This window comes from Triturus cristatus, chromosome 4_1, assembly GCF_964204655.1.
Source record: "Triturus cristatus chromosome 4_1, aTriCri1.1, whole genome shotgun sequence".
Classification (NCBI taxonomy): Eukaryota; Metazoa; Chordata; class Amphibia; order Caudata; family Salamandridae; genus Triturus; species Triturus cristatus.
Genome location: NC_140585.1, coordinates 295,351,290 through 295,375,418, shown reverse-complemented (window position 1 = coordinate 295,375,418; position 24,129 = coordinate 295,351,290). Strand labels below are relative to the sequence as shown.

The following is a 24,129-nucleotide window of genomic DNA, read 5'->3' as shown; positions in this document are numbered from 1 at the left end:
TCTAAAAGGAAGAATGCATTTGAGTCATCCTTGCTGAAAATCACACAGCCATTTATTCTATGTTGCACTGAGTTTTCAGTCCTCTCCGCCTGCTAGCTTGTTGTTGCAATATGTCTCAATTCTGGAGAATTGTCTGCTATGCTGAAATGCGTGGCCCAGTTCAAATGTTCATCATATTTCCTGGAAAAATATCAAAAGGAAAACAAAGATTTGGTTTTGGGAAAATAATTTATTACACCTTGTAAAAATCAAAACTTTCACATTTGAGTCAAAAAAGAGAGGCTAGGTCTCACTATTTTGCTCAGGCTGTTTTACACGTACTGCTCACAGGTGCTGTTCTGCTACCAATGGGCATGGAAGCTTTGGCCTGCTCTGTTTCCAGCCTGGGTCGGTGCACCTCTCGTTACACAACCTGAAATTCTAGAGCTCCCTCTAGAACACCATATTGATGCCCAATGCAGCATGGACACCTGATCAACACAGCTGAGTGCAGCCCAGAACCCCTGAGCTCAAGCAATCCACAAGCCTCTGCCTCCCAAGTAACTAGGACAACAGGCACACACCACCTTGCCCGGCAAACACTGCAGCTGTCCTAATGATGAAATGCATTCCATAAGTAAGGATAATGATAAAGTAAGGTGGAATGAATTGATGGTTTACCAACCATGTTTCAAGAAAATCAATTTCACTATCCTTCAAAGAAAGGAAAAAAATGTCTTATCAAGAAGCAGTGTGAATATGGGAAGGGCCTTTAAAAAAGATGTGGAGTTTCCTAAAGTAAAAAAGAGGGTTGAACTGATTGAAGGGAGAGAGGAAGTAGGGTCGGAAAGATTGTGACGGGGAAGTGAATACAACATAAATACTAGTATTTAGAGAGTGAGAGACAGGTAGAGGGACAGAAGGGAAAGGAGAGTGAGAGTGAGAGAGAAGAGCCAGGTTAGGGCTGAGTTTCTCTTTATCTGCCAGTGACTCCCTGTAGAAGCTTGCCGGCACAATTTAGGCTGTCCTGTAGGCATCCCTTGTTATGCCGAGCCAGCCAATATTGAGAAAAATAGCATGGGTCACAATGATGGAACTCGTCTGCAACATCTGAAGTTTTAAAGTAGTATGGAGTGGGAGGGCTAGAAGAGTTACCATAAAGAATGAATACACGTCATTCTGTTCTCTAGCCTCAACAGCTGCAAGAGAGGAACTCCTGCTGGCCAAGAAGACCAATGTCAGTTCAGCTTGAACAGGTGAAAGCATGCCTGATTCTGCAAAGGTATGAGATTACACTTTTGCGTCAGAGGTGGTCACGGGCTATTGCACATTAGGAAACCGTTTATTGAGGTCCAGTTGGATTACTCTATCTTCTACCACCTCAAAATCAGCTGCTCATGCAGTGTTCTATACCGATGAGCTATTTTGGTCCTCCCTGCCCCTTCCAGCTAGTGGGTCCCCTGACTAGGGAAAGTGATTCGAACAGATTTGCATATCTTTTCATAGGAGACTTCTTGACTTATTTTATACTGTGCCAAATCAAGGTAGATTGAGTAATGATCTTGACAGACCTATATTGGAGAACTGCAGTGTGAGAAAGTGGCTCTGTATATACTGTTCCCAAATAGGTACAGGGTGTACAGAGTCCACAGTCCCCAGAGGTTTGGCAGAGGCTAAAGTTAGATATAACCTTACTCTCTAAAGTGGTAGCTTGGTCGAGCAGTAAGGCAGTACCAGAGGACAGTGTAAAGCATTTGTTGCACACACTCAGTCAGCAAATGGTCTCACACACTCAATAACTGAACTCTAGGCCAATGGTTTATCTACAAAAAAATATATGCTTGTTTTATTTTAGAACCAACAATAGGTATTAAAATATACTTTCTCAGAATGAGATGCTTTATATAAATACTTTTGCAATATGCAATTGAGTTTTGTAGAAAGTTACAAGTGGTTGCAATAGGCAACAACATTTTAAACACAATAATGCATTGAGCTCAATGGAAGTTTCAAGTTATTTGCAACAGATTACTTTTAGGATTACTTTTGGATTTCCAGGACTGGATCCTAGATTCAGTCCTGGGTCAGTACTTGGAATCAAGTGATAAAAGTCGACTTAATTACTGTGATGATTTTTAGACAATATTTTGCTATTTTAAAAGCTGACAGAAAATATTTCATAGAAAACAGTCTAAGATTCCCTATGGCAGAAAATTCAAGTTGCAGGTATAGTATGTTCTCGTTACTTTTGTAATCCAGTACTGGGTGCCTAGACTCAGTACTGGGACCTTTATCCAAAACAGGTAAGTAATTATGTTTTCAGAAATTATACGATTTTTAAAGAATATTTAAAGTTTGCAGAAATTGACACTTAGAAGAAATTTTACAGAAAAACAGTCAATGATTACCTACGGGAGAAAATTGGGTTACTGGTAAGTACAGTTGTAAGTATTTTTCAGAGTCAGTGCTGGGCACCAAGATCCAGCACTGGGAGCTCACCTAATAGCAGGTGAGTATTTTCGTTTTCGTTACTCGGCTGATTTTTGGTGAATATTTTAAGTTTTGAAAAGTCCACACTTGGAAGAAATTTCAGGAAAAACCAGTCAATGTTACCCTATGGAAAAGATTGAGTTATCGGTTTAAAGGTAAGTACTCGACTGGCAGAGTTAAGGTTCTGGGCATAGACTTAGGCGTCTCCCAGGGTCAGGTAGGTACTGTTGGTTCACCCTCAGTGGCACAAGGGCGGCCGGGTGCAGAGAGAGTTAGGCCCAATGTTATCCTATGAGAGGTAGGGGGGCCTTGGTTGGTGGCTGCTGACTAGCAGGCCACGTGGCTGTGGGAGCTGGGCTCCTGGTCACTTATCCAGGGCAAGTGGGGAAGTAGATAGATGTAGAGGTTGCACTGCCAGGGCCACTCGGACGGCTGGGTGCAGGGTGCTTTTGAGCATTCGGGCGCTCAATTGATTTGAATGGGAAATCTCTGGTTTAGAAAAAGACTGCAAGCTCGGGGACGAAGATTCTTCAGGTGCCACCACCACTTCGAGAGGTAAGTTGGGTAGTTGGAAGATAGGTAGGTTCCCCGGGATTGGGCACAGGGGGCCGCGGAGCGCCGGGTGCAGGGGTACCTTTTGGTGTCGGGAAATCTTACCCTCTGTTGATCGCGGTTGGGGGGGCACCTGGTTCTGAGGCTGCAGGCTTCTTCAGGAGTGTCGAGGGAGGTCCTTGGGTGCCGGACTCGGGGTCACAGTCGCCGTGGGGTCATCCTTGTGGTCTTTGTTCACTCTGGCACAGGCCAGGCTTGGTGGGTGCAGAGTGTGAAGGGTTCGCGGTTCCGGGCTGCTGCCAGGGATTAGAAGTAGATTTGAGTAGAGCCTCTACTCATGGGAGTCCCAGGGGTTTAGAGTCAAAAGGTAGCCAGGTCCTCCAGGGTTTGTGAGGTTGCTGGCCACAAGAGATGCCGGGTTGGAGCAGGAGCAGGTTCGAGGGTCGACAGGCCAGAGGCTCCAACGTTTGGGAGTTGCACAGCCCTCAGTCTTTTCATGTTTCGCTCAAAGAGTGAAGGGCCCTGTAATTTCTCCTTCTCATTCACATATGAAAAGAATGAGGGCTAATCAAAAAATGAATTAGAGCTGGACGTAGAAATGCAGCAGAAGGGCCAGCAAGCGCATTTCTAAGTTGCTCTATGAAGGATGCTTTTGTACTTGACAGATCAGTTTAATCCTACAGGTGCTCTAAAAGGAAGAATGCATTTGAGTCATCCTTGCTGAAAATCACACAGCCATTTATTCTAGGTTGCACTGAGTTTTCAGTCCTCTCCGCCTGCTAGCTTGTTGTTGCAATATGTCTCAATTCTGGAGAATTGTCTGCTATGCTGAAATGCGTGGCCCAGTTCAAATGTTCATCATATTTCCTGGAAAAATATCAAAAGGAAAACAAAGATTTGGTTTTGGGAAAATAATTTATTACACCTTGTAAAAATCAAAACTTTCACATTTGAGTCAAAAAAGAGAGGCTAGGTCTCACTATTTTGCTCAGGCTGTTTAACACGTACTGCTCACAGGTGCTGTCCTGCTACCAATGGGCATGGAAGCTTTGGCCTGCTCTGTTTCCAGCCTGGATCGGTGCACCTCTCGTTACACAACCTGAAATTCTAGAGCTCCCTCTAGAACACCATATTGATGCCCAATGCAGCATGGACACCTGATCAACACAGCTGAGTGCAGCCCAGAACCCCTGGGCACAAGCAATCCACAAGCTTCTGCCTCCCAAGTAACTAGGACAACAGGCACACGCCACCTTGCCCGGCAAACACTGCAGCTGTCCTAATGATGAAATGCATTCCATAAGTAAGGATAATGATAAAGTAAGGTGGAATGAATTGATGGTTTACCAACCATGTTTCAAGAAAATCAATTTCACTATCCTTCAAAGAAAGGAAAAAAATGTCTTATCAAGAAGCAGTGTGAATATGGGAAGGGCCTTTAAAAAAGATGTGGAGTTTCCTAAAGTAAAAAAGAGGGTTGAACTGATTGAAGGGAGAGAGGAAGTAGGGTCGGAAAGATTGTGACGGGGAAGTGAATACAACATAAATACTAGTATTTAGAGAGTGAGAGACAGGTAGAGGGACAGAAGGGAAAGGAGAGTGAGAGTGAGAGAGAAGAGCCAGGTTAGGGCTGAGTTTCTCTTTATCTGCCAGTGACTCCCTGTAGAAGCTTGCTGGCACAATTTAGGCTGTCCTGTAGGCATCCCTTGTTATGCCGAGCCAGCCAATATTGAGAAAAATTGCATGGGTCACAATGATGGAACTCGTCTGCAACTTCGGAAGTTTTAAAGTGGTATGGAGTGGGAGGGCTAGAAGAGTTACCATAAAGAATGAATACACGTCATTCTGTTCTCTAGCCTCAACAGCTGCAAGAGAGGAACACCTGCTGGCCAAGAAGACCAATGTCAGTTCAGCTTGAACAGGTGAAAGCATGCCTGATTCTGCAAAGGTATGAGATTACACTTTTGCGTCAGAGGTGGTCAGGGGCTATTGCACATTAGTAAACCGTTTATTGAGGTCCAGTTGGATTACTCTATCTTCTACCACCTCAGAAACAGCTGCTCATGCAGTGTTCTATACCGATGAGCTATTTTGGTCCTCCCTGCCCCTTCCAGCTAGTGGGTCCCCTGACTAGGGAAAGTGATTCGAACAGATTTGCATATCTTTTCATAGGAGACTTCTTGACTTATTTTATACTGTGCCAAATCAAGGTAGATTGAGTAATGATCTTGACAGACCTATATTGGAGAACTGCAGTGTGAGAAAGTGGCTCTGTATATACTGTTCCCAAATAGGTACAGGGTGTACAGAGTCCACAGTCCCCAGAGGTTTGGCAGAGGCTAAAGTTAGATATAACCTTACTCTCTAAAGTGGTAGCTTGGTCGAGCAGTAAGGCAGTACCAGAGGACAGTGTAAAGCATTTGTTGCACACACTCAGTCAGCAAATGGTCTCACACACTCAATAACTGAACTCTAGGCCAATGGTTTATCTACAAAAAAATATATGCTTGTTTTATTTTAGAACCAACAATAGGTATTAAAATATACTTTCTCAGAATGAGATGCTTTATATAAATACTTTTGCAATATGCAATTGAGTTTTGTAGAAAGTTACAAGTGGTTGCAATAGGCAACAACATTTTAAACACAATAATGCATTGAGCTCAATGGAAGTTTCAAGTTATTTGCAACAGATTACTTTTAGGATTACTTTTGGATTTCCAGGACTGGATCCTAGATTCAGTCCTGGGTCAGTACTTGGAATCAAGTGATAAAAGTCGACTTAATTACTGTGATGATTTTTAGACAATATTTTGCTATTTTAAAAGCTGACAGAAAATATTTCATAGAAAACAGTCTAAGATTCCCTATGGCAGAAAATTCAAGTTGCAGGTATAGTATGTTCTCGTTACTTTTGTAATCCAGTACTGGGTGCCTAGACTCAGTACTGGGACCTTTACCCAAAACAGGTAAGTAATTACGTTTTCAGAAATTATACGATTTTTAAAGAATATTTAAAGTTTGCAGAAAATTGACACTTAGAAGAAATTTCACAGAAAAACAGTCAATGATTTCCTACGGGAGAAAATTGGGTTACTGGTAAGTACAGTTGTAAGTATTTTTCAGAGTCAGTGCTGGGCACCAAGATCCAGCACTGGGAGCTCACCTAATAGCAGGTGAGTATTTTCGTTTTCGTTACTCGGCTGATTTTTGGTGAATATTTTAAGTTTTGAAAAGTCCACACTTGGAAGAAATTTCAGGAAAAACCAGTCAATGTTACCCTATGGAGAAGATTGAGTTATCGGTTTAAAGGTAAGTACTCGACTGGCAGAGTTAAGGTTCTGGGCATAGACTCAGGCGTCTCCCAGGGTCAGGTAGGTACAGTTGGTTCACCCTCAGCGGCACAAGGGCGGCCGGGTGCAGAGAGAGTTAAGCCCAATGTTATCCTATGAGAGGTAGGGGGGCCTTGGTTGGTGGCTGCTGACTAGCAGGCCACGTGGCTGTGGGAGCTGGGCTCCTGGTCACTTCTCCAGGGCAAGTGGGGAAGTAGATAGATGTAGAGGTTGCACTGCCAGGGCCACTCGGACGGCTGGGTGCAGGGTGCTTTTGAGCATTCGGGCGCTCAATTGATTTGAATGGGAAATCTCTGGTTTAGAAAAAGACTGCAAGCTCGGGGACGAAGATTCTTCAGGTGCCACCACCACTTCGAGAGGTAAGTTGGGTAGTTGGAGGATAGGTAAGTACCCCGGGATTGGGCACAGGGGGCCGCGGAGCGCCGGGTGCAGGGGTACCTTTTGGTGTCGGGAAATCTTACCCTCTGTTGATCGCGGTTGGGGGGGCACCTGGTTCTGAGGCTGCAGGCTTCTTCAGGAGTGTCGAGGGAGGTCCTTGGGTGCCGGACTCGGAGTCACAGTCGCCGTGGGGTCATCCTTGTGGTCTTTGTTCACTCTGGCACAGGCCAGGCTTGGTGGGTGCAGAGTGCGAAGGGTTCGCGGTTCCGGGCTGCTGCCAGGGATTAGAAGTAGATTTGAGTAGAGCCTCTACTCATGGGAGTCCCAGGGGTTTAGAGTCAAAAGGTAGCCAGGTCCTCCAGGGTTTGTGAGGTTGCTGGCCACAAGAGATGCCGGGTTGGAGCAGGAGCAGGTTCGAGGGTCGACAGGCCAGAGGCTCCAACGTTTGGGAGTTGCACAGCCCTCAGTCTTTTCATGTTTCGCTCAAAGAGTGAAGGGCCCTGTAATTTCTCCTTCTCATTCACATATGAAAAGAATGAGGGCTAATCAAAAAATGAATTAGAGCTGGACGTAGAAATGCAGCAGAAGGGCCAGCAAGCGCATTTCTAAGTTGCTCTATGAAGGATGCTTTTGTACTTGACAGATCAGTTTAATCCTACAGGTGCTCTAAAAGGAAGAATGCATTTGAGTCATCCTTGCTGAAAATCACACAGCCATTTATTCTAGGTTGCACTGAGTTTTCAGTCCTCTCCGCCTGCTAGCTTGTTGTTGCAATATGTCTAATTTCTGGAGAATTGTCTGCTATGCCGAAATGCGTGGCCCAGTTCAAATGTTCATCATATTTCCTGGAAAAATATCAAAAGGAAAACAAAGATTTGGTTTTGGGAAAATAATTTATTACACCTTGTAAAAATCAAAACTTTCACATTTGAGTCAAAAAAGAGAGGCTAGGTCTCACTATTTTGCTCAGGCTGTTTAACACGTACTGCTCACAGGTGCTGTCCTGCTACCAATGGGCATGGAAGCTTTGGCCTGCTCTGTTTCCAGCCTGGGTCGGTGCACCTCTCGTTACACAACCTGAAATTCTAGAGCTCCCTCTAGAACACCATATTGATGCCCAATGCAGCATGGACACCTGATCAACACAGCTGAGTGCAGCCCAGAACCCCTGGTCTCAAGCAATCCACAAGCCTCTGCCTCCCAAGTAACTAGGACAACAGGCACACACCACCTTGCCCGGCAAACACTGCAGCTGTCCTAATGATGAAATGCATTCCATAAGTAAGGATAATGATAAAGTAAGGTGGAATGAATTGATGGTTTACCAACCATGTTTCAAGAAAATCAATTTCACTATCCTTCAAAGAAAGGAAAAAAATGTCTTATCAAGAAGCAGTGTGAATATGGGAAGGGCCTTTAAAAAAGATGTGGAGTTTCCTAAAGTAAAAAAGAGGGTTGAACTGATTGAAGGGAGAGAGGAAGTAGGGTCGGAAAGATTGTGACGGGGAAGTGAATACAACATAAATACTAGTATTTAGAGAGTGAGAGACAGGTAGAGGGACAGAAGGGAAAGGAGAGTGAGAGTGAGAGAGAAGAGCCAGGTTAGGGCTGAGTTTCTCTTTATCTGCCAGTGACTCCCTGTAGAAGCTTGCTGGCACAATTTAGGCTGTCCTGTAGGCATCCCTTGTTATGCCGAGCCAGCCAATATTGAGAAAAATTGCATGGGTCACAATGATGGAACTCGTCTGCAACTTCGGAAGTTTTAAAGTGGTATGGAGTGGGAGGGCTAGAAGAGTTACCATAAAGAATGAATACACGTCATTCTGTTCTCTAGCCTCAACAGCTGCAAGAGAGGAACACCTGCTGGCCAAGAAGACCAATGTCAGTTCAGCTTGAACAGGTGAAAGCATGCCTGATTCTGCAAAGGTATGAGATTACACTTTTGCGTCAGAGGTGGTCAGGGGCTATTGCACATTAGTAAACCGTTTATTGAGGTCCAGTTGGATTACTCTATCTTCTACCACCTCAGAAACAGCTGCTCATGCAGTGTTCTATACCGATGAGCTATTTTGGTCCTCCCTGCCCCTTCCAGCTAGTGGGTCCCCTGACTAGGGAAAGTGATTCGAACAGATTTGCATATCTTTTCATAGGAGACTTCTTGACTTATTTTATACTGTGCCAAATCAAGGTAGATTGAGTAATGATCTTGACAGACCTATATTGGAGAACTGCAGTGTGAGAAAGTGGCTCTGTATATACTGTTCCCAAATAGGTACAGGGTGTACAGAGTCCACAGTCCCCAGAGGTTTGGCAGAGGCTAAAGTTAGATATAACCTTACTCTCTAAAGTGGTAGCTTGGTCGAGCAGTAAGGCAGTACCAGAGGACAGTGTAAAGCATTTGTTGCACACACTCAGTCAGCAAATGGTCTCACACACTCAATAACTGAACTCTAGGCCAATGGTTTATCTACAAAAAAATATATGCTTGTTTTATTTTAGAACCAACAATAGGTATTAAAATATACTTTCTCAGAATGAGATGCTTTATATAAATACTTTTGCAATATGCAATTGAGTTTTGTAGAAAGTTACAAGTGGTTGCAATAGGCAACAACATTTTAAACACAATAATGCATTGAGCTCAATGGAAGTTTCAAGTTATTTGCAACAGATTACTTTTAGGATTACTTTTGGATTTCCAGGACTGGATCCTAGATTCAGTCCTGGGTCAGTACTTGGAATCAAGTGATAAAAGTCGACTTAATTACTGTGATGATTTTTAGACAATATTTTGCTATTTTAAAAGCTGACAGAAAATATTTCATAGAAAACAGTCTAAGATTCCCTATGGCAGAAAATTCAAGTTGCAGGTATAGTATGTTCTCGTTACTTTTGTAATCCAGTACTGGGTGCCTAGACTCAGTACTGGGACCTTTACCCAAAACAGGTAAGTAATTACGTTTTCAGAAATTATACGATTTTTAAAGAATATTTAAAGTTTGCAGAAAATTGACACTTAGAAGAAATTTCACAGAAAAACAGTCAATGATTTCCTACGGGAGAAAATTGGGTTACTGGTAAGTACAGTTGTAAGTATTTTTCAGAGTCAGTGCTGGGCACCAAGATCCAGCACTGGGAGCTCACCTAATAGCAGGTGAGTATTTTCGTTTTCGTTACTCGGCTGATTTTTGGTGAATATTTTAAGTTTTGAAAAGTCCACACTTGGAAGAAATTTCAGGAAAAACCAGTCAATGTTACCCTATGGAGAAGATTGAGTTATCGGTTTAAAGGTAAGTACTCGACTGGCAGAGTTAAGGTTCTGGGCATAGACTCAGGCGTCTCCCAGGGTCAGGTAGGTACAGTTGGTTCACCCTCAGCGGCACAAGGGCGGCCGGGTGCAGAGAGAGTTAAGCCCAATGTTATCCTATGAGAGGTAGGGGGGCCTTGGTTGGTGGCTGCTGACTAGCAGGCCACGTGGCTGTGGGAGCTGGGCTCCTGGTCACTTCTCCAGGGCAAGTGGGGAAGTAGATAGATGTAGAGGTTGCACTGCCAGGGCCACTCGGACGGCTGGGTGCAGGGTGCTTTTGAGCATTCGGGCGCTCAATTGATTTGAATGGGAAATCTCTGGTTTAGAAAAAGACTGCAAGCTCGGGGACGAAGATTCTTCAGGTGCCACCACCACTTCGAGAGGTAAGTTGGGTAGTTGGAGGATAGGTAAGTACCCCGGGATTGGGCACAGGGGGCCGCGGAGCGCCGGGTGCAGGGGTACCTTTTGGTGTCGGGAAATCTTACCCTCTGTTGATCGCGGTTGGGGGGGCACCTGGTTCTGAGGCTGCAGGCTTCTTCAGGAGTGTCGAGGGAGGTCCTTGGGTGCCGGACTCGGAGTCACAGTCGCCGTGGGGTCATCCTTGTGGTCTTTGTTCACTCTGGCACAGGCCAGGCTTGGTGGGTGCAGAGTGCGAAGGGTTCGCGGTTCCGGGCTGCTGCCAGGGATTAGAAGTAGATTTGAGTAGAGCCTCTACTCATGGGAGTCCCAGGGGTTTAGAGTCAAAAGGTAGCCAGGTCCTCCAGGGTTTGTGAGGTTGCTGGCCACAAGAGATGCCGGGTTGGAGCAGGAGCAGGTTCGAGGGTCGACAGGCCAGAGGCTCCAACGTTTGGGAGTTGCACAGCCCTCAGTCTTTTCATGTTTCGCTCAAAGAGTGAAGGGCCCTGTAATTTCTCCTTCTCATTCACATATGAAAAGAATGAGGGCTAATCAAAAAATGAATTAGAGCTGGACGTAGAAATGCAGCAGAAGGGCCAGCAAGCGCATTTCTAAGTTGCTCTATGAAGGATGCTTTTGTACTTGACAGATCAGTTTAATCCTACAGGTGCTCTAAAAGGAAGAATGCATTTGAGTCATCCTTGCTGAAAATCACACAGCCATTTATTCTAGGTTGCACTGAGTTTTCAGTCCTCTCCGCCTGCTAGCTTGTTGTTGCAATATGTCTAATTTCTGGAGAATTGTCTGCTATGCCGAAATGCGTGGCCCAGTTCAAATGTTCATCATATTTCCTGGAAAAATATCAAAAGGAAAACAAAGATTTGGTTTTGGGAAAATAATTTATTACACCTTGTAAAAATCAAAACTTTCACATTTGAGTCAAAAAAGAGAGGCTAGGTCTCACTATTTTGCTCAGGCTGTTTAACACGTACTGCTCACAGGTGCTGTCCTGCTACCAATGGGCATGGAAGCTTTGGCCTGCTCTGTTTCCAGCCTGGGTCGGTGCACCTCTCGTTACACAACCTGAAATTCTAGAGCTCCCTCTAGAACACCATATTGATGCCCAATGCAGCATGGACACCTGATCAACACAGCTGAGTGCAGCCCAGAACCCCTGGTCTCAAGCAATCCACAAGCCTCTGCCTCCCAAGTAACTAGGACAACAGGCACACACCACCTTGCCCGGCAAACACTGCAGCTGTCCTAATGATGAAATGCATTCCATAAGTAAGGATAATGATAAAGTAAGGTGGAATGAATTGATGGTTTACCAACCATGTTTCAAGAAAATCAATTTCACTATCCTTCAAAGAAAGGAAAAAAATTTCTTATCAAGAAGCAGTGTGAATATGGGAAGGGCCTTTAAAAAAGATGTGGAGTTTCCTAAAGTAAAAAAGAGGGTTGAACTGATTGAAGGGAGAGAGGAAGTAGGGTCGGAAAAATTGTGACGGGGAAGTGAATACAACATAAATACTAGTATTTAGAGAGTGAGAGACAGGTAGAGGGACAGAAGGGAAAGGAGAGTGAGAGTGAGAGAGAAGAGCCAGGTTAGGGCTGAGTTTCTCTTTATCTGCCAGTGACTCCCTGTAGAAGCTTGCTGGCACAATTTAGGCTGTCCTGTAGGCATCCCTTGTTATGCCGAGCCAGCCAATATTGAGAAAAATAGCATGGGTCACAATGATGGAACTCGTCTGCAACTTCGGAAGTTTTAAAGTGGTATGGAGTGGGAGGGCTAGAAGAGTTACCATAAAGAATGAATACACGTCATTCTGTTCTCTAGCCTCAACAGCTGCAAGAGAGGAACTCCTGCTGGCCAAGAAGACCAATGTCAGTTCAGCTTGAACAGGTGAAAGCATGCCTAATTCTGCAAAGGTATGAGATTACACTTTTGCGTCAGAGGTGGTCAGGGGCTATTGCACATTAGGAAACCGTTTATTGAGGTCCAGTTGGATTACTCTATCTTCTACCACCTCAAAATCAGCTGCTCATGCAGTGTTCTATACCGATGAGCTATTTTGGTCCTCCCTGCCCCTTCCAGCTAGTGGGTCCCCTGACTAGGGAAAGTGATTCGAACAGATTTGCCGATCTTTTCATAGGAGACTTCTTGACTTATTTTATACTGTGCCAAATCAAGGTAGATTGAGTAATGATCTTGACAGACCTATATTGGAGAACTGCAGTGTGAGAAAGTGGCTCTGTATATACTGTTCCCAAATAGGTACAGGGTGTACAGAGTCCACAGTCCCCAGAGGTTTGGCAGAGGCTAAAGTTAGATATAACCTTACTCTCTAAAGTGGTAGCTTGGTCGAGCAGTAAGGCAGTACCAGAGGACAGTGTAAAGCATTTGTTGCACACACTCAGTCAGCAAATGGTCTCACACACTCAATAACTGAACTCTAGGCCAATGGTTTATCTACAAAAAAATATATGCTTGTTTTATTTTAGAACCAACAATAGGTATTAAAATATACTTTCTCAGAATGAGATGCTTTATATAAATACTTTTGCAATATGCAATTGACTTTTGAAGAAAGTTACAAGTAGTTGCAATAGGCAACAACATTTTAAACACAATAATGCATTGAGCTCAATGGAAGTTTCAAGTTATTTGCAACAGATTACTTTTAGGATTACTTTTGGATTTCCAGGACTGGATCCTAGATTCAGTCCTGGGTCAGTACTTGGAATCAAGTGATAAAAGTCGACTTAATTACTGTGATGATTTTTAGACAATATTTTGCTATTTTAAAAGTTGACAGAAAATATTTCATAGAAAACAGTCTAAGATTCCCTATGGCAGAAAATTCAAGTTGCAGATATAGTATGTTCTCGTTACTTTTGTAATCCAGTACTGGGTGCCTAGACTCAGTACTGGGACCTTTATCCAAAACAGGTAAGTAATTACGTTTTCAGAAATTATACGATTTTTAAAGAATATTTAAAGTTTGCAGAAATTGACACAGAAGAAATTTCACAGAAAAACAGTCAATGATTTCCTACGGGAGAAAATTGGGTTACTGGTAAGTACAGTTGTAAGTATTTTTCAGAGTCAGTGCTGGGCACCAAGATCCAGCACTGGGAGCTCACCTAATAGCAGGTGAGTATTTTCGTTTTCGTTACTCGGCTGATTTTTGGTGAATATTTTAAGTTTTGAAAAGTCCACACTTGAAAGAAATTTCAGGAAAAACCAGTCAATGTTACCCTATGGAGAAGATTGAGTTATCGGTTTAAAGGTAAGTACTCGACTGGCAGAGTTAAGGTTCTGGGCATAGACTCAGGCGTCTCCCAGGGTCAGGTAGGTACAGTTGGTTCACCCTCAGCGGCACAAGGGCGGCCGGGTGCAGAGAGAGTTAGGCCCAATGTTATCCTATGAGAGGTAGGGTGGCCTTGGTTGGTGGCTGCTGACTAGCAGGCCACGTGGCTGTGGGAGCTGGGCTCCTGGCCACTTATCAAGGGCAAGTGGGGAAGTAGATAGATGTAGAGGTTGCACTGCCAGGGCCACTCGGACGGCTGGGTGCAGGGTGCTTTTGAGCATTCGGGCGCTCAATTGATTTGAATGGGAAATCTCTGGTTTAGAAAAAGACTGCAAGCTCGGGGACGAAGATTCTTCAGGTGCCACCACCACTTCGAGAGGTAAGTTGGGTAGTTGGAGGATAGGTAGGTACCCCGGGATTGGGCACAGGGGGCCGCGGAGCGCCGGGTGCAGGGGTACCTTTTGGTGTCGGGAAATCTTACCCTCTGTTGATCGCGGTTGGGGGGGCACCTGGTTCTGAGGCTGCAGGCTTCTTCAGGAGTGTCGAGGGAGGTCCTTGGGTGCCGGACTCGGGGTCACAGTCGCCGTGGGGTCGTCCTTGTGGTCTTTGTTCACTCTGGCACAGGCCAGGCTTGGTGGGTGCAGAGTGTGAAGGGTTCGCGGTTCCGGGCTGCTGCCAGGGATTAGAAGTAGATTTGAGTAGAGCCTCTACTCATGGGAGTCCCAGGGGTTTAGAGTCAAAAGGTAGCCAGGTCCTCCAGGGTTTGTGAGGTTGCTGGCCACAAGAGATGCCGGGTTGGAGCAGGAGCAGGTTCGAGGGTCGACAGGCCAGAGGCTCCAACGTTTGGGAGTTGCACAGCCTTCAGTCTTTTCATGTTTCGCTCAAAGAGTGAAGGGCCCTGTAATTTCTCCTTCTCATTCACATATGAAAAGAATGAAGGCTAATCAAAAAATGAATTAGAGCTGGACGTAGAAATGCAGCAGAAGGGCCAGCAAGCGCATTTCTAAGTTGCTCTATGAAGGATGCTTTTGTACTTGACAGATCAGTTTAATCCTACAGGTGCTCTAAAAGGAAGAATGCATTTGAGTCATCCTTGCTGAAAATCACACAGCCATTTATTCTAGGTTGCACTGAGTTTTCAGTCCTCTCCGCCTGCTAGCTTGTTGTTGCAATATGTCTCAATTCTGGAGAATTGTCTGCTATGCTGAAATGCGTGGCCCAGTTCAAATGTTCATCATATTTCCTGGAAAAATATCAAAAGGAAAACAAAGATTTGGTTTTGGGAAAATAATTTATTACACCTTGTAAAAATCAAAACTTTCACATTTGAGTCAAAAAAGAGAGGCTAGGTCTCACTATTTTGCTCAGGCTGTTTTACACGTACTGCTCACAGGTGCTGTTCTGCTACCAATGGGCATGGAAGCTTTGGCCTGCTCTGTTTCCAGCCTGGGTCGGTGCACCTCTCGTTACACAACCTGAAATTCTAGAGCTCCCTCTAGAACACCATATTGATGCCCAATGCAGCATGGACACCTGATCAACACAGCTGAGTGCAGCCCAGAACCCCTGAGCTCAAGCAATCCACAAGCCTCTGCCTCCCAAGTAACTAGGACAACAGGCACACACCACCTTGCCCGGCAAACACTGCAGCTGTCCTAATGATGAAATGCATTCCATAAGTAAGGATAATGATAAAGTAAGGTGGAATGAATTGATGGTTTACCAACCATGTTTCAAGAAAATCAATTTCACTATCCTTCAAAGAAAGGAAAAAAATGTCTTATCAAGAAGCAGTGTGAATATGGGAAGGGCCTTTAAAAAAGATGTGGAGTTTCCTAAAGTAAAAAAGAGGGTTGAACTGATTGAAGGGAGAGAGGAAGTAGGGTCGGAAAGATTGTGACGGGGAAGTGAATACAACATAAATACTAGTATTTAGAGAGTGAGAGACAGGTAGAGGGACAGAAGGGAAAGGAGAGTGAGAGTGAGAGAGAAGAGCCAGGTTAGGGCTGAGTTTCTCTTTATCTGCCAGTGACTCCCTGTAGAAGCTTGCCGGCACAATTTAGGCTGTCCTGTAGGCATCCCTTGTTATGCCGAGCCAGCCAATATTGAGAAAAATAGCATGGGTCACAATGATGGAACTCGTCTGCAACATCGGAAGTTTTAAAGTAGTATGGAGTGGGAGGGCTAGAAGAGTTACCATAAAGAATGAATACACGTCATTCTGTTCTCTAGCCTCAACAGCTGCAAGAGAGGAACTCCTGCTGGCCAAGAAGACCAATGTCAGTTCAGCTTGAACAGGTGAAAGCATGCCTGATTCTGCAAAGGTATGAGATTACACTTTTGCGTCAGAGGTGGTCACGGGCTATTGCACATTAGGAAACCGTTTATTGAGGTCCAGTTGGATTACTCTATCTTCTACCACCTCAAAATCAGCTGCTCATGCAGTGTTCTATACCGATGAGCTATTTTGGTCCTCCCTGCCCCTTCCAGCTAGTGGGTCCCCTGACTAGGGAAAGTGATTCGAACAGATTTGCATATCTTTTCATAGGAGACTTCTTGACTTATTTTATACTGTGCCAAATCAAGGTAGATTGAGTAATGATCTTGACAGACCTATATTGGAGAACTGCAGTGTGAGAAAGTGGCTCTGTATATACTGTTCCCAAATAGGTACAGGGTGTACAGAGTCCACAGTCCCCAGAGGTTTGGCAGAGGCTAAAGTTAGATATAACCTTACTCTCTAAAGTGGTAGCTTGGTCGAGCAGTAAGGCAGTACCAGAGGACAGTGTAAAGCATTTGTTGCACACACTCAGTCAGCAAATGGTCTCACACACTCAATAACTGAACTCTAGGCCAATGGTTTATCTACAAAAAAATATATGCTTGTTTTATTTTAGAACCAACAATAGGTATTAAAATATACTTTCTCAGAATGAGATGCTTTATATAAATACTTTTGCAATATGCAATTGAGTTTTGTAGAAAGTTACAAGTGGTTGCAATAGGCAACAACATTTTAAACACAATAATGCATTGAGCTCAATGGAAGTTTCAAGTTATTTGCAACAGATTACTTTTAGGATTACTTTTGGATTTCCAGGACTGGATCCTAGATTCAGTCCTGGGTCAGTACTTGGAATCAAGTGATAAAAGTCGACTTAATTACTGTGATGATTTTTAGACAATATTTTGCTATTTTAAAAGCTGACAGAAAATATTTCATAGAAAACAGTCTAAGATTCCCTATGGCAGAAAATTCAAGTTGCAGGTATAGTATGTTCTCGTTACTTTTGTAATCCAGTACTGGGTGCCTAGACTCAGTACTGGGACCTTTATCCAAAACAGGTAAGTAATTACGTTTTCAGAAATTATACGATTTTTAAAGAATATTTAAAGTTTGCAGAAATTGACACTTAGAAGAAATTTTACAGAAAAACAGTCAATGATTACCTACGGGAGAAAATTGGGTTACTGGTAAGTACAGTTGTAAGTATTTTTCAGAGTCAGTGCTGGGCACCAAGATCCAGCACTGGGAGCTCACCTAATAGCAGGTGAGTATTTTCGTTTTCGTTACTCGGCTGATTTTTGGTGAATATTTTAAGTTTTGAAAAGTCCACACTTGGAAGAAATTTCAGGAAAAACCAGTCAATGTTACCCTATGGAAAAGATTGAGTTATCGGTTTAAAGGTAAGTACTCGACTGGCAGAGTTAAGGTTCTGGGCATAGACTCAGGCGTCTCCCAGGGTCAGGTAGGTACAGTTGGTTCACCCTCAGCGGCACAAGGGCGGCCGGGTGCAGAGAGAGTTAGGCCCAATGTTATCCTATGAGAGGTAGGGGGGCCTTGGTTGGTGGCTGCTGACTAGCAGGCCACGTGGCTGTGGGAGCTGGGCTCCTGGTCACTTATCCAGGGCAAGTGGGGAAGTAGATAGATGTAGAGGTTGCACTGCCAGGGCCACTCGGACGGCTGGGTGCAGGGTGCTTTTGAGCATTCGGGCGCTCAATTGATTTGAATGGGAAATCTCTGGTTTAGAAAAAGACTGCAAGCTCGGGGACGAAGATTCTTCAGGTGCCACCACCACTTCGAGAGGTAAGTTGGGTAGTTGGAAGATAGGTAGGTACCCCGGGATTGGGCACAGGGGGCCGCGGAGCGCCGGGTGCAGGGGTACCTTTTGGTGTCGGGAAATCTTACCCTCTGTTGATCGCGGTTGGGGGGGCACCTGGTTCTGAGGCTGCAGGCTTCTTCAGGAGTGTCGAGGGAGGTCCTTGGGTGCCGGACTCGGGGTCACAGTCGCCGTGGGGTCATCCTTGTGGTCTTTGTTCACTCTGGCACAGGCCAGGCTTGGTGGGTGCAGAGTGTGAAGGGTTCGCGGTTCCGGGCTGCTGCCAGGGATTAGAAGTAGATTTGAGTAGAGCCTCTACTCATGGGAGTCCCAGGGGTTTAGAGTCAAAAGGTAGCCAGGTCCTCCAGGGTTTGTGAGGTTGCTGGCCACAAGAGATGCCGGGTTGGAGCAGGAGCAGGTTCGAGGGTCGACAGGCCAGAGGCTCCAACGTTTGGGAGTTGCACAGCCCTCAGTCTTTTCATGTTTCGCTCAAAGAGTGAAGGGCCCTGTAATTTCTCCTTCTCATTCACATATGAAAAGAATGAGGGCTAATCAAAAAATGAATTAGAGCTGGACGTAGAAATGCAGCAGAAGGGCCAGCAAGCGCATTTCTAAGTTGCTCTATGAAGGATGCTTTTGTACTTGACAGATCAGTTTAATCCTACAGGTGCTCTAAAAGGAAGAATGCATTTGAGTCATCCTTGCTGAAAATCACACAGCCATTTATTCTAGGTTGCACTGAGTTTTCAGTCCTCTCCGCCTGCTAGCTTGTTGTTGCAATATGTCTCAATTCTGGAGAATTGTCTGCTATGCTGAAATGCGTGGCCCAGTTCAAATGTTCATCATATTTCCTGGAAAAATATCAAAAGGAAAACAAAGATTTGGTTTTGGGAAAATAATTTATTACACCTTGTAAAAATCAAAACTTTCACATTTGAGTCAAAAAAGAGAGGCTAGGTCTCACTATTTTGCTCAGGCTGTTTAACACGTACTGCTCACAGGTGCTGTCCTGCTACCAATGGGCATGGAAGCTTTGGCCTGCTTTGTTTCCAGCCTGGGTCGGTGCACCTCTCGTTACACAACCTGAAATTCTAGAGCTCCCTCTAGAACACCATATTGATGCCCAATGCAGCATGGACACCTGATCAACACAGCTGAGTGCAGCCCAGAACCCCTGGGCACAAGCAATCCACAAGCTTCTGCCTCCCAAGTAACTAGGACAACAGGCACACGCCACCTTGCCCGGCAAACACTGCAGCTGTCCTAATGATGAAATGCATTCCATAAGTAAGGATAATGATAAAGTAAGGTGGAATGAATTGATGGTTTACCAACCATGTTTCAAGAAAATCAATTTCACTATCCTTCAAAGAAAGGAAAAAAATGTCTTATCAAGAAGCAGTGTGAATATGGGAAGGGCCTTTAAAAAAGATGTGGAGTTTCCTAAAGTAAAAAAGAGGGTTGAACTGATTGAAGGGAGAGAGAAAGTAGGGTCGGAAAGATTGTGACGGGCAAGTGAATACAACATAAATACTAGTATTTAGAGAGTGAGAGACAGGTAGAGGGACAGAAGGGAAAGGAGAGTGAGAGTGAGAGAGAAGAGCCAGGTTAGGGCTGAGTTTCTCTTTATCTGCCAGTGACTCCCTGTAGAAGCTTGCCGGCACAATTTAGGCTGTCCTGTAGGCATCCCTTGTTATGCCGAGCCAGCCAATATTGAGAAAAATAGCATGGGTCACAATGATGCAACTCGTCTGCAACATCGGAAGTTTTAAAGTAGTATGGAGTGGGAGGGCTAGAAGAGTTACCATAAAGAATGAATACACGTCATTCTGTTCTCTAGCCTCAACAGCTGCAAGAGAGGAACTCCTGCTGGCCAAGAAGACCAATGTCAGTTCAGCTTGAACAGGTGAAAGCATGCCTGATTCTGCAAAGGTATGAGATTACACTTTTGCGTCAGAGGTGGTCAGGGGCTATTGCACATTAGGAAACCGTTTATTGAGGTCCAGTTGGATTACTCTATCTTCTACCACCTCAAAATCAGCTGCTCATGCAATGTTCTATACCGATGAGCTATTTTGGTCCTCCCTGCCCCTTCCAGCTAGTGGGTCCCCTGACTAGGGAAAGTGATTCGAACAGATTTGCATATCTTTTCATAGGAGACTTCTTGACTTATTTTATACTGTGCCAAATCAAGGTAGATTGAGTAATGATCTTGACAGACCTATATTGGAGAACTGCAGTGTGAGAAAGTGGCTCTGTATATACTGTTCCCAAATAGGTACAGGGTGTACAGAGTCCACAGTCCCCAGAGGTTTGGCAGAGGCTAAAGTTAGATATAACCTTACTCTCTAAAGTGGTAGCTTGGTCGAGCAGTAAGGCAGTATCAGAGGACAGTGTAAAGCATTTGTTGCACACACTCAGTCAGCAAATGGTCTCACACACTCAATAACTGAACTCTAGGCCAATGGTTTATCTACAAAAAAATATATGCTTGTTTTATTTTAGAACCAACAATAGGTATTAAAATATACTTTCTCAGAATGAGATGCTTTATATAAATACTTTTGCAATATGCAATTGAGTTTTGTAGAAAGTTACAAGTGGTTGCAATAGGCAACAACATTTTAAACACAATAATGCATTGAGCTCAATGGAAGTTTCAAGTTATTTGCAACAGATTACTTTTAGGATTACTTTTGGATTTCCAGGACTGGATCCTAGATTCAGTCCTGGGTCAGTACTTGGAATCAAGTGATAAAAGTCGACTTAATTACTGTGATGATTTTTAGACAATATTTTGCTATTTTAAAAGCTGACAGAAAATATTTCATAGAAAACAGTCTAAGATTCCCTATGGCAGAAAATTCAAGTTGCAGGTATAGTATGTTCTCGTTACTTTTGTAATCCAGTACTGGGTGCCTAGACTCAGTACTGGGACCTTTATCCAAAACAGGTAAGTAATTACGTTTTCAGAAATTATACGATTTTTAAAGAATATTTAAAGTTTGCAGAAATTGACACTTAGAAGAAATTTTACAGAAAAACAGTCAATGATTACCTACGGGAGAAAATTGGGTTACTGGTAAGTACAGTTGTAAGTATTTTTCAGAGTCAGTGCTGGGCACCAAGATCCAGCACTGGGAGCTCACCTAATAGCAGGTGAGTATTTTCGTTTTCGTTACTCGGCTGATTTTTGGTGAATATTTTAAGTTTTGAAAAGTCCACACTTGGAAGAAATTTCAGGAAAAACCAGTCAATGTTACCCTATGGAAAAGATTGAGTTATCGGTTTAAAGGTAAGTACTCGACTGGCAGAGTTAAGGTTCTGGGCATAGACTCAGGCGTCTCCCAGGGTCAGGTAGGTACAGTTGGTTCACCCTCAGCGGCACAAGGGCGGCCGGGTGCAGAGAGAGTTAGGCCCAATGTTATCCTATGAGAGGTAGGGGGGCCTTGGTTGGTGGCTGCTGACTAGCAGGCCACGTGGCTGTGGGAGCTGGGCTCCTGGTCACTTATCCAGGGCAAGTGGGGAAGTAGATAGATGTAGAGGTTGCACTGCCAGGGCCACTCGGACGGCTGGGTGCAGGGTGCTTTTGAGCATTCGGGCGCTCAATTGATTTGAATGGGAAATCTCTGGTTTAGAAAAAGACTGCAAGCTCGGGGACGAAGATTCTTCAGGTGCCACCACCACTTCGAGAGGTAAGTTGGGTAGTTGGAAGATAGGTAGGTACCCCGGGATTGGGCACAGGGGGCCGCGGAGCGCCGGGTGCAGGGGTACCTTTTGGTGTCGGGAAATCTTACCCTCTGTTGATCGCGGTTGGGGGGGCACCTGGTTCTGAGGCTGCAGGCTTCTTCAGGAGTGTCGAAGGAGGTCCTTGGGTGCCGGACTCGGGGTCACAGTCGCCGTGGGGTCATCCTTGTGGTCTTTGTTCACTCTGGCACAGGCCAGGCTTGGTGGGTGCAGAGTGTGAAGGGTTCGCGGTTCCGGGCTGCTGCCAGGGATTAGAAGTAGATTTGAGTAGAGCCTCTACTCATGGGAGTCCCAGGGGTTTAGAGTCAAAAGGTAGCCAGGTCCTCCAGGGTTTGTGAGGTTGCTGGCCACAAGAGATGCCGGGTTGGAGCAGGAGCAGGTTCGAGGGTCGACAGGCCAGAGGCTCCAACGTTTGGGAGTTGCACAGCCCTCAGTCTTTTCATGTTTCGCTCAAAGAGTGAAGGGCCCTGTAATTTCTCCTTCTCATTCACATATGAAAAGAATGAGGGCTAATCAAAAAATGAATTAGAGCTGGACGTAGAAATGCAGCAGAAGGGCCAGCAAGCGCATTTCTAAGTTGCTCTATGAAGGATGCTTTTGTACTTGACAGATCAGTTTAATCCTACAGGTGCTCTAAAAGGAAGAATGCATTTGAGTCATCCTTGCTGAAAATCACACAGCCATTTATTCTAGGTTGCACTGAGTTTTCAGTCCTCTCCGCCTGCTAGCTTGTTGTTGCAATATGTCTCAATTCTGGAGAATTGTCTGCTATGCTGAAATGCGTGGCCCAGTTCAAATGTTCATCATATTTCCTGGAAAAATATCAAAAGGAAAACAAAGATTTGGTTTTGGGAAAATAATTTATTACACCTTGTAAAAATCAAAACTTTCACATTTGAGTCAAAAAAGAGAGGCTAGGTCTCACTATTTTGCTCAGGCTGTTTAACACGTACTGCTCACAGGTGCTGTCCTGCTACCAATGGGCATGGAAGCTTTGGCCTGCTCTGTTTCCAGCCTGGGTCGGTGCACCTCTCGTTACACAACCTGAAATTCTAGAGCTCCTTCTAGAACACCATATTGATGCCCAATGCAGCATGGACACCTGATCAACACAGCTGAGTGCAGCCCAGAACCCCTGAGCTCAAGCAATCCACAAGCCTCTGCCTCCCAAGTAACTAGGACAACATGCACTCGCCACCTTGCCCGGCAAACACTGCAGCTGTCCTAATGATGAAATGCATTCCATAAGTAAGGATAATGATAAAGTAAGGTGGAATGAATTGATGGCTTACCAACCATGTTTCAAGAAAATCAATTTCACTATCCTTCAAAGAAAGGAAAAAAATGTCTTATCAAAAAGCAGTGTGAATATGGGAAGGGCCTTTAAAAAAGATGTGGAGTTTCCTAAAGTAAAAAAGAGGGTTGAACTGATTGAAGGGAGAGAGGAAGTAGGGTCGGAAAGATTGTGACGGGGAAGTGAATACAACATAAATACTAGTATTTAGAGAGTGAGAGACAGGTAGAGGGACAGAAGGGAAAGGAGAGTGAGAGTGAGAGAGAAGAGCCAGGTTAGGGCTGAGTTTCTCTTTATCTGCCAGTGACTCCCTGTAGAAGCTTGCTGGCACAATTTAGGCTGTCCTGTAGGCATCCCTTGTTATGCCGAGCCAGCCAATATTGAGAAAAATAGCATGGGTCACAATGATGGAACTCGTCTGCAACTTCGGAAGTTTTAAAGTGGTATGGAGTGGGAGGGCTAGAAGAGTTACCATAAAGAATGAATACACGTCATTCTGTTCTCTAGCCTCAACAGCTGCAAGAGAGGAACTCCTGCTGGCCAAGAAGACCAATGTCAGTTCAGCTTGAACAGGTGAAAGCATGCCTGATTCTGCAAAGGTATGAGATTACACTTTTGCGTCAGAGGTGGTCAGGGGCTATTGCACATTAGGAAACCGTTTATTGAGGTCCAGTTGGATTACTCTATCTTCTACCACCTCAAAATCAGCTGCTCATGCAGTGTTCTATACCGATGAGCTATTTTGGTCCTCCCTGCCCCTTCCAGCTAGTGGGTCCCCTGACTAGGGAAAGTGATTCGAACAGATTTGCATATCTTTTCATAGGAGACTTCTTGACTTATTTTATACTGTGCCAAATCAAGGTAGATTGAGTAATGATCTTGACAGACCTATATTGGAGAACTGCAGTGTGAGAAAGTGGCTCTGTATATACTGTTCCCAAATAGGTACAGGGTGTACAGAGTCCACAGTCCCCAGAGGTTTGGCAGAGGCTAAAGTTAGATATAACCTTACTCTCTAAAGTGGTAGCTTGGTCGAGCAGTAAGGCAGTACCAGAGGACAGTGTAAAGCATTTGTTGCACACACTCAGTCAGCAAATGGTCTCACACACTCAATAACTGAACTCTAGGCCAATGGTTTATCTACAAAAAAATATATGCTTGTTTTATTTTAGAACCAACAATAGGTATTAAAATATACTTTCTCAGAATGAGATGCTTT

The 24,129-nt window shown here is 44.5% G+C and overlaps 7 non-coding genes across 7 annotated transcripts; all 7 read right to left on the bottom strand.

Annotated features, from left to right (window-relative positions):
• Positions 1-276: 276 nt before the first annotated feature.
• On the bottom strand, positions 277-576 carry LOC146854740 (signal recognition particle RNA). The gene has a single exon (XR_014959312.1).
• A 3,408-nt stretch (positions 577-3,984) lies between these two features.
• On the bottom strand, positions 3,985-4,284 carry LOC146854739 (signal recognition particle RNA). The gene has a single exon (XR_014981636.1).
• A 3,409-nt stretch (positions 4,285-7,693) lies between these two features.
• LOC146854738 (signal recognition particle RNA) lies at positions 7,694-7,993 on the bottom strand. Its single transcript, XR_014981618.1, has one exon.
• Positions 7,994-11,402: 3,409 nt separating this feature from the next.
• Positions 11,403-11,702, bottom strand: LOC146854737 (signal recognition particle RNA). The gene has a single exon (XR_014981617.1).
• A 3,406-nt stretch (positions 11,703-15,108) lies between these two features.
• On the bottom strand, positions 15,109-15,408 carry LOC146854736 (signal recognition particle RNA). The gene has a single exon (XR_014959311.1).
• A 3,408-nt stretch (positions 15,409-18,816) lies between these two features.
• LOC146854735 (signal recognition particle RNA) lies at positions 18,817-19,116 on the bottom strand. Its single transcript, XR_014981674.1, has one exon.
• Positions 19,117-22,524: 3,408 nt separating this feature from the next.
• On the bottom strand, positions 22,525-22,824 carry LOC146854734 (signal recognition particle RNA). Its single transcript, XR_014981733.1, has one exon.
• Between the last annotated feature and the right edge of the window lie 1,305 nt (positions 22,825-24,129).